Consider the following 12,217-nt stretch of genomic DNA (forward strand, 5'->3'; position numbering starts at 1 on the left):
CTTCTTGATTTGTGCTTGGCATCATCATGCTCCCTTCTTAACATGTCCTTCTTCTTCCTAAACCCTCCAAGAACACTGATAACATCTGGGCCATTTCACGTTGTGAGGCCTCCTCATTGTTTGTAGATGAGAATCATAGTATATGGGGAAAATTCCAATTTGGGTTCAAGTTGAGAAACATAGACAAAGGGTTAAAGTGAGGCCTTGGCTAAATAGTTTTCCTGCCCTAACCCCTGGTCAGGGCCTGCCTCTTCCTCTTCCTCTTCCTCTCCTTTTTAAATTTATTGATCCACTGTTTGCTTGCATTCTCCTCATCCCTTGCCCACTTCCCTCTTGCATATTTGTACATTAAAAAAAGTGGATGAGCATCTTGAGATGTGTGCATTTACTCAATTTAATGATGTCTGCTGAGACATTACTAGATGATGCTTGATGTTTGACACACAAGCTACACCCTTGAAATACAATTTCCAATGCCTGCATGTGTTCTGAAAATCCTCAGTGATGGGCATGGATACTGCTTGGTAGCAGTGCTATACAGATGTCAATGGAACACAAGGAAACTCAGGATCTAGGACAGATTTTGAGGAGGTATAGATCCACCCCTCCCATCTGAGTTGGGATGCTGGACAATCAGAACAGGAAGGGAACTGCTCATCTTCAGAGTTGTCAGGCTTGACTTTTAGAAAGGTGACCACAACGTGGATGGAGAAGATGAGGCTGAAGTATTCATGTATATGATGAGAATACACAGACGAATTACATCTGACTGGACCTGCTTGCTCATCACTTAGTTGAATACTCCATGCTATGGGTATGTTGCTGCATGAGTACTAAGGTAATTGTTATTGGTGAACAAGAAACAATGTTTAAAGATGTAGCTGTTCTAATGTAACAGGAGAAAAAGAGAGTTTTGTAATACCTTGAAGCCTAACATATTTATTTTAGCCAGAGCTTTTCTCATTAATTGTCTGCTTCTTCAGACTGTAATCTATCAAAGCAAATGCAAAGCCAGATTTGTTAACCTTACAGATGCCACAAGACCCTTATTCTCTTCTAAGATTCATTGTGTAACAGACCCATGAAGCACTCAACACTAGCTGACTTCCAGCTCCTGTTAAGTTTAATTTTGTACATTTTCCATCATAGGGCAAATAGTAGTTGGAGGATTTTTTAGATCAGGAAAACAACATGGAAGAATGGGTTAGATATTTCTAGCCTTGCTCCCCTAATCTAATTCCCCTCTATGAACACACACAAATACTCTCTCTCTCTCTCTCTCTCTCTCTCTCTCTCTCACACACACACACACACACACACAGAGAGAGAGAGAGAGAGAGAGAGAAAGCGCCATGACTGCTTTAAATAAAACCAAAACAGTCTGAGCGTGATCTCCCAGCTTCTCAACTACTTTGGCCTCAAGACCTTTTCATTTAGCCAGAAATTCAGTTGCTGATGATAAACAGGCTATATTCATTGTAACATTTATGTTTTTAATTTTGTTAATGTCTCTTTGACATTGTCTCATAAATATTTTTGCCTGGGATGGTTTAAATGGGAAAAGGTTGGATTTCTATTTAACTCATACTATATCCCCTTCAAATAGGTCAAGACAATAATGTGACATATTTAAAATAGTTCTTTTTAAAAAAGGAATTGACTTTATGAACATACTGGTGGCAGAGATGCATTGCACAAGACAAAAAGGAAGGGGGGGGGGAGGAGAAAGCCCTGGATTTTTAAAGTGTTGCTGTGACGTGCAAACTGCCCATGTAACTGCACTTCACTATTGCCATCTAAACATCTATTTTTCCAAGCATTTAAAAGGAGTGATGTGTACATTTTTCATGTGTAATTAGGCAGTGTAATGTGATCCCTTTCTGCAGTCAAGCTGCCATGTGCTGTAGCCTCACTGAATAGCTTCCAGATTTCAACCCAATCTCTTCTGTCTAGACTCTACGTTGCTGGTCTCCCCCTCGCCCGCCCGCCTTCTGAGCTTAAAACAGGCTCCAATACAAAATGCCAAAACCAGAAGTTTTTTGTCCCTCTTTCTCATAAAGATTTGGGACAGATCTCCCAGGCCCAGTCAAGAGCTGGATCCCAGACTTTTTAAGACACGTGTCATCTGAAACTGACATTAAAGACTCTGTGAGCTTTTCAGCAGGTCATGCACACACAAACAATGGCTTCAAAAATATGGCTTTCATTAAAAAGTATTTTTAGAGAGGTGTGGTTCAGTTTAGAGAAAAAGGGGGTGGGAGAATGAAAACAACACACTCAAGAGAAAGAGAGAGAAGAACCAAACTGCAGCATTATTTACCTGGTGTATGCAGAATCTTTTTATGAGGAACTGGAGCAAAATGAAATATAGATACCATTCCGAAACCAGTTGCATCACGGGTGGAGAATGTTTACAACTAGAGCTGAAGAATGGGAGGTTTAAACAGTGATCTCAACCGAGATCCTTCCACCATTATTATACTACCAAATGTCCACCATACATACATAAATAGTAAGCTTTATCCCTTCAGATGATAAAAAGAAGATTTTTAAAATGTTTTCAGAGATTTAGAGGGCAGTAATTTTAGAAAATGTGATAACATTTTAAATGAAATATTTCTTGCTCACCTTCAGGTTTTCCAGAGTTTGTTTTATTCCAATTCTGTCATTTGTTTCTTCTAAGAAATCCCACTGCATGCTACGTAAGCAAAAGGTTTATTTATCTGAAATTTGATACCTCCCTTTATCCACCTAGGTGTAAGGTGGCTTGCAAACACCAGAACAATAAATTGCAATAAATACTTTTAAATACAGTTCTTTCTCTAAAGTATACTTTTCGTATTTATCTCCCAAACTCTCTATGGGTTTGAAATGACGCAATTACCATGCTTTCCAAAAACACAGTCATATGATGCTCCTCATTTTGTTTTTGTTTGGTTTTGAGAAACGGAACTGTCCAACAGTTATCATTTTCTTTTTACCTCTTTTTGGGGTGGGTCCTTTATTCCCTTCTAACATAATTTTGAAGTGCTTCAGACTGAAGCTTTGGGCAACCAACAGTTTGTTTTAATTCAAAACTAGTCAGCTTCCATGTTTTATATATGATTGCATAACTACAGCATGGGATTATTCTGCTGAGGTTCTATGCCTCGTTTTTCTCTCTGCTTGTACAGTATAAGGAACATCTCCACAGTGGCAATCTGACATTCTTTTCTGAGAGCCCACCCTATGCCTCCTTACTCAGAGGTAAGTCACAAACCTGAGAAGTATCTTTACTACTGCAGCCAAAGTGGCCCGACACCTGGAAAATGGTACAGATTGAAAATTAGGGCATTTTTTCCCTCATACTACTCAGTACTAGAAGTATTTCTCTGCAACCTTCTTGGCTCTTGTGGCCTGCCTTGCCCTTTTCAACATCTACTTGAAACAATAAACCCAAAATTCCTGGTAGTTGGTTGCATCCAGGGTATCTGTCGGAGGTTTGAGAATACAAACACAACTCATTTCCTTGTCCTCTTGCTCCATTTTCTTTGGCTGATGGCTGTTTCTTGTCTATGGAGCACTTTGTGGTGTTACAGTGTGTAAGGTGGATTTACAGCATGTAAAATGTTTAGTCAAGTCTGACTGAAGACATTTTGCTGCCTGAGGCAAAGCATCAAATTGCATCTCCCCCTACATTTGCACAGTCCAGAGTGCCCAAAGTCAGCCACCTTGTCTGGTTACATAAGGTAGAAAATTTCAGAAGCCTGTTGTCTATTTTAGATGCCCAATACCTTTGAGGGGTCTCCACCATAACTTTCAGACTGATCCAAATTTCACTGGATTCAGATAGAATTAATCCATCCACATTCATTAAGTTTCTTTGAAATTAATTCAGCAATATGCACAAGCATGAACAACATTATAGACTCCATTCAGTAATTAATACCTCAGTTCAATACTCTCCACCCCTGTAAGAATCTATATCATTACAAACAACTATGATGAATTATGGATTCTTTCTGTTTCTGGCACTCAGTGTTTGAACAACATCCATGTGAAATCAGGTTTCACAAAGAAAAAGACACTGGCTGCTTTTAAATCTCTATTTTAAAAAGCCAGTTTTTCATCCACCATTTTCCTGCATTATTGTTTCCGTGTCATCTGTTTTATTGGTTATTTGTTAATGAGTTTTAGTAGCTTTATTTTATTTCTGTTCTATGCTGTTTTTATTGTAAACCATCTAGAGTAGTGCCTTGGTATAATGGGAGCATTATACAAATCAAATCAAATAAATACTTACTTACTTACTTATTTATTTATTTATTTATTTATTTATTTATTTATTTATTTATTATCAAATAATGATTTACAGTTAGACATGACAAATTAGACAGGTTGCAATTGTATTTACGTAATGTAAATGAAGGGTCCAGAATGTTTTTTCCTTTCTCATGTGTTCTTTAAGCAGTGTGCCCATCAAAGAAGTTGTTCCTGTCTTGCGTTTTTCTGTTAAATAAATGTCTCCTGCTCATAACTCAAGCAGATGTCCCACTGAACTGAAAAAGTGTTGTGTAACCGATAATGTAATTTTACTAATTCTACCCAAATGTGGCCAGATGCAAAATAAGACACAGTTCAGACAGCTGTTCAATTTGTGCAAAAGCGGGTATTTGGGCACAATTATAAAAAGTTCAGGAGCCCAGTTCTGTCTTATAGTGGCAACACTATCCCATGTATAATGTCCTTTTATAAACAGTACAGCTTTGCACATAAGTGGGATTAACTTCATGTTTCATAGCCTTGCAGCATAACTGTACAACTGAGATCATGTTGGCTGAGAACATAAAGCTTTTCTTCATCACAAAAAAATTAATTTCAACAGTATATCTAGCTGCTAGACTAATCTGCTATTGGAGACAAAAAGTGTATACTGTCTCCCGTTGGGTATTCAAGGTCTGGCACTTAGTACCAACGGACAAATTTACTACCCATATTAGACATAGGAATACAGTCCTATGCCACTTGACATTTCTTCCAGGAAAATAAAAATAATGGTCTCAAAACCTCCAAAAATCATGGAAGATTTCTGAGGAAAAAAAAGAGTCTGGCATAAAGAAATCTTGCTGAAAGGAGAAAAGGCAGAAAAGGATCACATTATTCTTGACTTCTGTTCAAGGATGAGAATCTGCAAGTTTCACATCCTCATTTCGAGGTAAGCATTCGTAAGGCTGCAATAGGAATACCTTTTGGTGGGGAAGATTAGAAAGGATCAGCAACAGGATCTCTTTGCACTTCATGAAATTTGTTGACATAAAAAATTCAACTTGCCTGGAAACTTCATATATTTGTCAGGCTTCTGGCCCATTTTGGAGACTTGCAGAAACCTTGTACAGAGTTTAAAATGTGCCAAAATATCTTGACCTTATGTATTTTTTTGTTAGGAGTAGGTTCCATTCGTTTTTCTGCCTCAGGAGAAGGTCTTGAGACCAAGGTTGCTAGCTCTCAGAGTGCAAAAATGACCTTATCAGAAACAGCAATATATGGTAATTAAAGACCTTCTCCTCCTGTATGTGACCCCCAGGATTTCCCAGTGATGAAAGGAATTACATGGGAGCTTAGGAGCAGAATTAGGAAATGTCTAATTTCTGAAAAATTGATGACACCATCAGCCTTACGCAGGCATAAGTTAAAAAACAGGATTCAGACAGGGTATTGCTACACTTCCCAGATAGGAGATCTGGAAGAGAAGACAATTTAATTTCATGATATTTATGAATACACAGAATGACAAAATAGAAGCTGTCCCACTCTGTTCTAAGATTGAAATCTTCGGTGTCTTCTCATGTAGAGAATGTTGTTGTTTAGTCGTTTAGTCGTGTCCGACTCTTCATGACCCCATGGACCAGAGCACGCCAGGCCCTCCTGTCTTCCACTGCCTCACGGAGCTGGGCCAAATTCATGTTGGTCGCTTCAATGACACTGTCCAACCATCTCATCCTCTGTCGTCCCCTTCTCCCCCTCACACTTTCCTAACATCAGGGTCTTTTCCAGGGAGTCTTCTCTTCTCATGAGATGGCCAGAGTACTGGAGTCTCAGCTTCAGGATCTGTCCTTCCAGTGAGCACTCAGGCTTGATTTCCTTTAGAATGGATAGGTTTCTTCTCCTTGCAGTCCAGGGGACTCTCAAGAGTCTCCTCCAGCACCACAATTCAAAAGCATCAATTCTTTGGTGGTCTGCTTTCTTTATGGTCCAGCTCTCACTTCCGTACATCACTACAGGAAAAACCATAGCTTTGACTATTCAGACTTTTGTCGGCAAGGTGATGTCTCTGCTTTTTAAGATGCTGTCAAGGTTTGTCATCGGTTTCCTCCCAAGAAGCAGGCGTCTTTTAATTTCGTGGTTGCTGTCTCCATCTGCTGTGATCATGGAGCCCAAGAAAGTAAAATCTGTCACTACCTCCATATCTTCCCCTTCTATTTGCCAGGACGTGATGGGACCAGTGGCCATGATCTTAGTTTTTTTGATGTTGAGCTTCAGACCATTTTTTGCGCTCTCCTCTTTCACCCTCATTACAAGGTTCCTTAATTCCTCCTCACATGTAGAGAATGTAGCTGTATAAATCTTTCCAATCTTCATGGTTTCAGCTCTCTGCTGACAGAATATTTCTGCATTACTATGGGGAATGAGCTACAGACAATAACACTCTTTTAGAGCTTACCTTCACCTAAAGGGCCCATGTGAAGACACATTTTCTGATTCCACTTCTATCATTCTTTGCACCCTTCCTCCTGTGAATGTTTCTGGACAACATTAATGTAGTAGAATCTCCTGAATCTTGTCCATGTTAAGTGATCTTGTGAGCATGGCCCTGAACAGCCAATCGCATGGAGTCATACTAGACTTCTGTCTTTGTGAATATGTACTTTGAGTTCATAGGAAATGTTAATTTATTTGTTTTATTTCTCGCTGTACCCTAACAGTTCTAGCATATCACATTTATCTGAAAATGACTGCCTAAAAGAAAGTTCCTGTTAAGCAAATAGGACACTCCTGGCACTGAAAAATTTGGAGCAGTTGTGTTCAAGATGATGGTAGCGACAGGGAAAGCAGCATAGGCTGCCCCAACATTTTTCTGTTTTGTAGTAGTTTGCTGCCAATTTTTGGTGTTATTGAAGGTCTGGGTATATAAGAATGAGGCCATGAGTCCCATGGGTTATGTGTTGCCTACTCTGAACTGTCCTCCAGGTGTCCCTTAAATGAAAAGCAAACCACTTGCAACACCCCTTCTTTTCACCATCATAATGACAATCAGATCCAACCAATTAGCTGTTAACATTGATAAGAACTCACGCAGAAGACAGCATGTGGAGTTATGCACTTGATTCAATCATGTAGGGAGATAATTATTTTGGTACTTTCTTCCATGACCAGCCTCAGTTCGTTTGACCTCAACGTGCTCACTTCCAAGTCTGAGAACTGACTCAGAATCTTAGAACAAAACAGAGGCTGAAATCCAGCAACATAACTTATGTCATGTAAGGCCGATGAAATAATTAGCCACTGTGGTTTTGCAGAAATTAAAAATTTCCCATCCCTCCCTGAAGTTCTCAAGGATCTTTTAGGATTCCTTTCACCATAGAGAAGCCACCAGCAGCAAAGTCATCCCAGTGGCAGCACTTTTGGAAATTAAGGACTGCCCCCACATTCCTCAGCCCCAACATTTTCCTCACAATGAAAGGAGTTCCAAGGGAATTTAGGTAATTCTTAATTTCCACAAAACCTCCACAGCTGCTGACATCATCAGCTGTACACAGCACAAGTTAGACTGCTGGATTATAGCCGCCGTGTGTATACATAACAATAGCAGCGCCTAACTGTGGCATTTGGTGCTGTTCCCTTTAGACTAAGGCTATGAGGGGATGCTGATAAGTATTGAGCCTTAGCCAGAAAAAATTGAGTTAGGAAGCTATAAATTGCAGTGTGTATTGGCCAATTTGTCTGTATTCAATGGTGAAAAAATCAACTACCTATGATTTTAACTTATCTTTCATTTTCCAGTCCAAAGTGAACATGGCAGCACCTCCAGAAAAGTTCAGTGTGGAAGAGCATAGGACCATAATCAAGTTCCTGTTTCTCCAAGGGAAAGGTGCAAAGCAGATCCATGGTGAAAGGTCACAAACTATGGGTGACAGTGGCCCTTCATATGCAACAGTTAAACACTGGGTTGTCAATTTTAAAACTAGCCATTTCGGTGTTGAAAGTGAGAAAATCAGTGGAAGGCCTGTTTCTGTCTCTGTGCGTGCAAATCCATGACATGATCATGGAGGACTGCCGAATATCAGACAAAAGTATTGCTATATATCTGAGAATATCACATGAGAGAGTTGGTGCCATTATCCACAACGACTTGGAAATGAGAAAGCTGGCAGCAAAGTGGATCCCCAAACTTTTGACAACCGAACAAAAGAGGAAATGTGTGGGGTCATGGTGGCTGTTTTGGAACATTTTGCACGGCAAAATTTCCTGGGCAAACTGGTAACTGGTGATGAGACATGGATCTACTGTCATGATCCAGAGACAAAGGAACAGTCTAAGGAATGGAGGCACAGTGGTTCCCCCAGGCCAAAGAAGTTCTGAGTACAAAGGTCGGTGCAGAAGCAAATGGCAACAGTTTTTTGGGATAAGAAGGGAGTTCTGCTGGTGGACTACCTCCAACAGGGTTCAACCATCAATGCAAAATATTACTGCACTTTATTGACAAAGTTGAGGCAAAATATCAAGGAAAACCATTGAGGAAAGCTCTCTAAAGGTGTCATCCTGTTGCATGACAATGCCTGGTCACACACTGCAGGTGAAACAATGGCAAAACTGACCTCCTTAGGCTTTCAAGTGATGCCCCATCCACCCTATTCTCCTGACCTGGCTCCTTCTGACTATTATCTGTTCCCCAAACTCAAAAAACGCCTAAAGGGACAATGATTTGGGAGTATTCTGGAGGCAACTAATGCTGCAAATGAGTAGTTACACCAGCAGTTGGAAGAATTTTATTTGCAGGGACTTCAGAAGCTGCAGGACAGACGTCGCAAGTGCATTGACTTCCTGGGGGAATATGTAGAATAGTGTGGCAGTTACAGCTTCCTAGCTCAATTTTTTTCTGGGAAAGGCTCAATACTTATCAGCATCCCCTCGTATGCCTTCTCCACTATACATATTCAGATGCAAGGGATTGCCCAGAAGAAAGATCAAAATCAGCCAGCCACATAATGAGTGGTATATGTTTCTTTGCTGCCTTCTGTTGTACGGATACATTGAAGAGTCTCACTGTCTGATTTTCCTCCACAGTCAGAAAAACTAGAAGTTTTTTAAAAAGGAAAACAATATGATTTTAAAGCACCATTGATTTATTTGGATCTTGCATCCTTTTCTTCCAATATGAAATGGTCACTAAACATCCAAAATAGAAAGAAAAAGGTGAAACAATTAACAAAGTCATTATAATGAAGGAGATGTCAGTGGGCAGGATCCAGTGGTGGTCTTCAGTGGTCAGAATAGTAGAATCCAGAAGAACTGCAAGGGAGCAATCCTCTTCCTCTTATCAGCCCCATTTGTCTCCCAAAACCAGCTTGGGAAGATCAGCAAACCCTCTGCACCAGCTGCTACGAAGAGGTGATAAGGTTGGCAAGGTGAAGACCAAGGAAGACAGTTCAGAAAACACTTGTTGTTGCCACCGAGTTCACAATTGGAATTCTGGAAAGAAACATTTACATAATCTGTTTTTATTTCTTTTGTTCTTACTCATGTGACATGTTAGAATGAAGGGCAACCTCTCTCCTTAAAGCTCTACTCAGAAGGTAACTTCTGCAATCAACTTCATTTGTTTCCATTTAATAATTGACTCATCTCTTCCTCTTTCAATAATAGTGATACTCTTTTAAAGCAGGAAAAAAACAGCCATTAGACTTAAACCGCCAACCTAGCGGTTCGAAAGCATGCAAATGCAAGTACAGTAGATAAATAAGGACCACCTCGGTGGGAAGGTAACAGCGTTCCGTGTCTAAGTTGCACTGGCCATGTGACCACGGAAGATTGTCTTTGGACAAAACGCTGGCTCTATGGCTTGGAAACGGGGATGAGCACCGCCCCCTAGAGTCAAACACGACTGGACAAAAATTGTCAAGGGGAACCTTTACCTTTACCTTTAGACTTAAAGGAAGAAAATCATTTTAATGTATTTGCGAAGGCTTTCATGGCCGGGATCTAATGGTTGTTGTTGGTTTTTCGGGCTCTTTGGCCATGTTCTGAAGGTTGTTCTTCCTAATGTTTCGCCAGTCTCTGTGGCCGGCATCTTCAGAGGACAGCACTCTGTGCTCTGGTGCTGCCCTCTGAAGATGCCGGCCACAGAGACTGGTGAAACGTTAAGAAGAACAACCTTCAGAACACGGCCAAAGAGCCTGAAAAACCCACAACAACCAGAAAATCATTTGTTCATCTCTTCCATCTTTTTCACTTCTCTGAAGCTACCTTGCCAATTTCATGTTAATCAAATTATATTCTAAAGGTCCTTCAATTTGTATACATTTAAATCTTTATCTTTTAAAGGTAAAATTCAAAATGAAATTCTGATTCTATTAGAATTTAAGGAAAATATTTATATATATATACTTGATCACCAAGAGTGGGGTGTGTTTGTGTGTTTGTGTTTCTGTGTTTCATCTAAAGGATTATGATCATCAAATGTTTGTGTGTGTGTGTGTGTTTTCAAAAGAAGGGAATGGAAAAGGTCTCTCCAGAAGATGTTTTATATTAATTTAAGTATTTGTTGCTGGATAATGTCAGGCTCTCTCTCAATGAAATGTCCTGCGTGGGCTGCCACACCTGCTAAATATAACCCCCTCTTTCTTTTGAAATTCTATAAAGAGGGCTTTAAAGGTTTACATCCTCCAATCTGGAGGTTTAATTGCTTCGTTTATAGTTTTTTTAAAAGGCCTTGTAAATTTCAGATTTTTTGGATATTTCAAAGATGAAGGGGCTGTTCAGTGAGGATATGAGGGCTGAAATTTGAAACAATTCACTGTGTTAAATAGAGCAGTGATTCATGATATAATGAAGGGGGTGGGGGACGGCACCTCCTGCTTTATATTCTGCAAGTTATTTGGGTAGCTTTTTGTTGCGCTGATTTTATAGCTCACAGCAAGTTCAATATGAAAATAAGCAGCACTGGTTCACTATGGTAAGTGTACACTGGGGAGGAAGTGATAGATTCTGTTTTATATAAAGTGATGGAGAGTGATTACTCACACTAATATACTTAAATCTACAGAACACATAAATCTAATATGAAGACGATGGCCTCAAATAAGTTTTAACTGTAAAAAATATAGAAATACCAAAAGATAAGTGGTAATCTTCTGCTTGCCTTAATTTTTTTATTAGAAAAGGCTATCATTAGCTTATATTGATTAGTCGTCGTCATCATCATCATCTATTCATGAACAACAATTGTTATCCTTCTATTTCTGGCAGAAGAAAACTAGCAATGAGAATGCTGAATTGTACAAGATGTCATTTAAAAACTTGTGGCATGATGGTAAAAGTGGTTTAATTTCTCCTAGTGTAATCATGAAATTCATTAAGGGTGTACATTGGGCTCCCAGCCCATTCTGTGGCTAAGCAAGTCTCTTTTTGGAGGCCCTCCAGCCTGATCGTTATTGTGCATTCTCTGGGAAATGCACATGGCAAGGCCGGGTTATATTCTGCAGGCGTCTGGCTAAGCAGTGGCTATCTATACAGTTGAATGCTCCATTTCTCCCCTTTTCTCCAGCTGCCAAGAGAAAGCCCCCATTGGCTTCCTAAGACAGCCACTGTGAAGGAACTGAGTGGGGGACTTTAAAAGGACAATGGGCATGGTCTTTTGACTCCTTAGAAGACTAATGCAAGGAGCCTGTAGTTCTCTAACAGTTCCTGTTTTTCCCTTACTGCTCCTCGGATCCAAAATTAATGTTTCTGTACTATACTATACAGATGCTGATGATTTAATCAATGACTTGGAAGCAGGAAAGGCAAGGAAGCTTTGTTTCTAATGTAAAAAGCATACTCTCTTTCTCCTTGTATGTAGAGTTACATGTGAGCAGAAAGTTTCTCCTCCTCAGATATATCAGCCTTTAGGCAAAGGAAGCAGTGATGGAGAGAGGAGTTGCTGTTTGCATTTCTCTAACCATGCTGATGAAAACCACAT

This window comes from Pogona vitticeps, chromosome 3, assembly GCF_051106095.1.
Source record: "Pogona vitticeps strain Pit_001003342236 chromosome 3, PviZW2.1, whole genome shotgun sequence".
In the NCBI taxonomy this organism is placed as follows: Eukaryota; Metazoa; Chordata; class Lepidosauria; order Squamata; family Agamidae; genus Pogona; species Pogona vitticeps.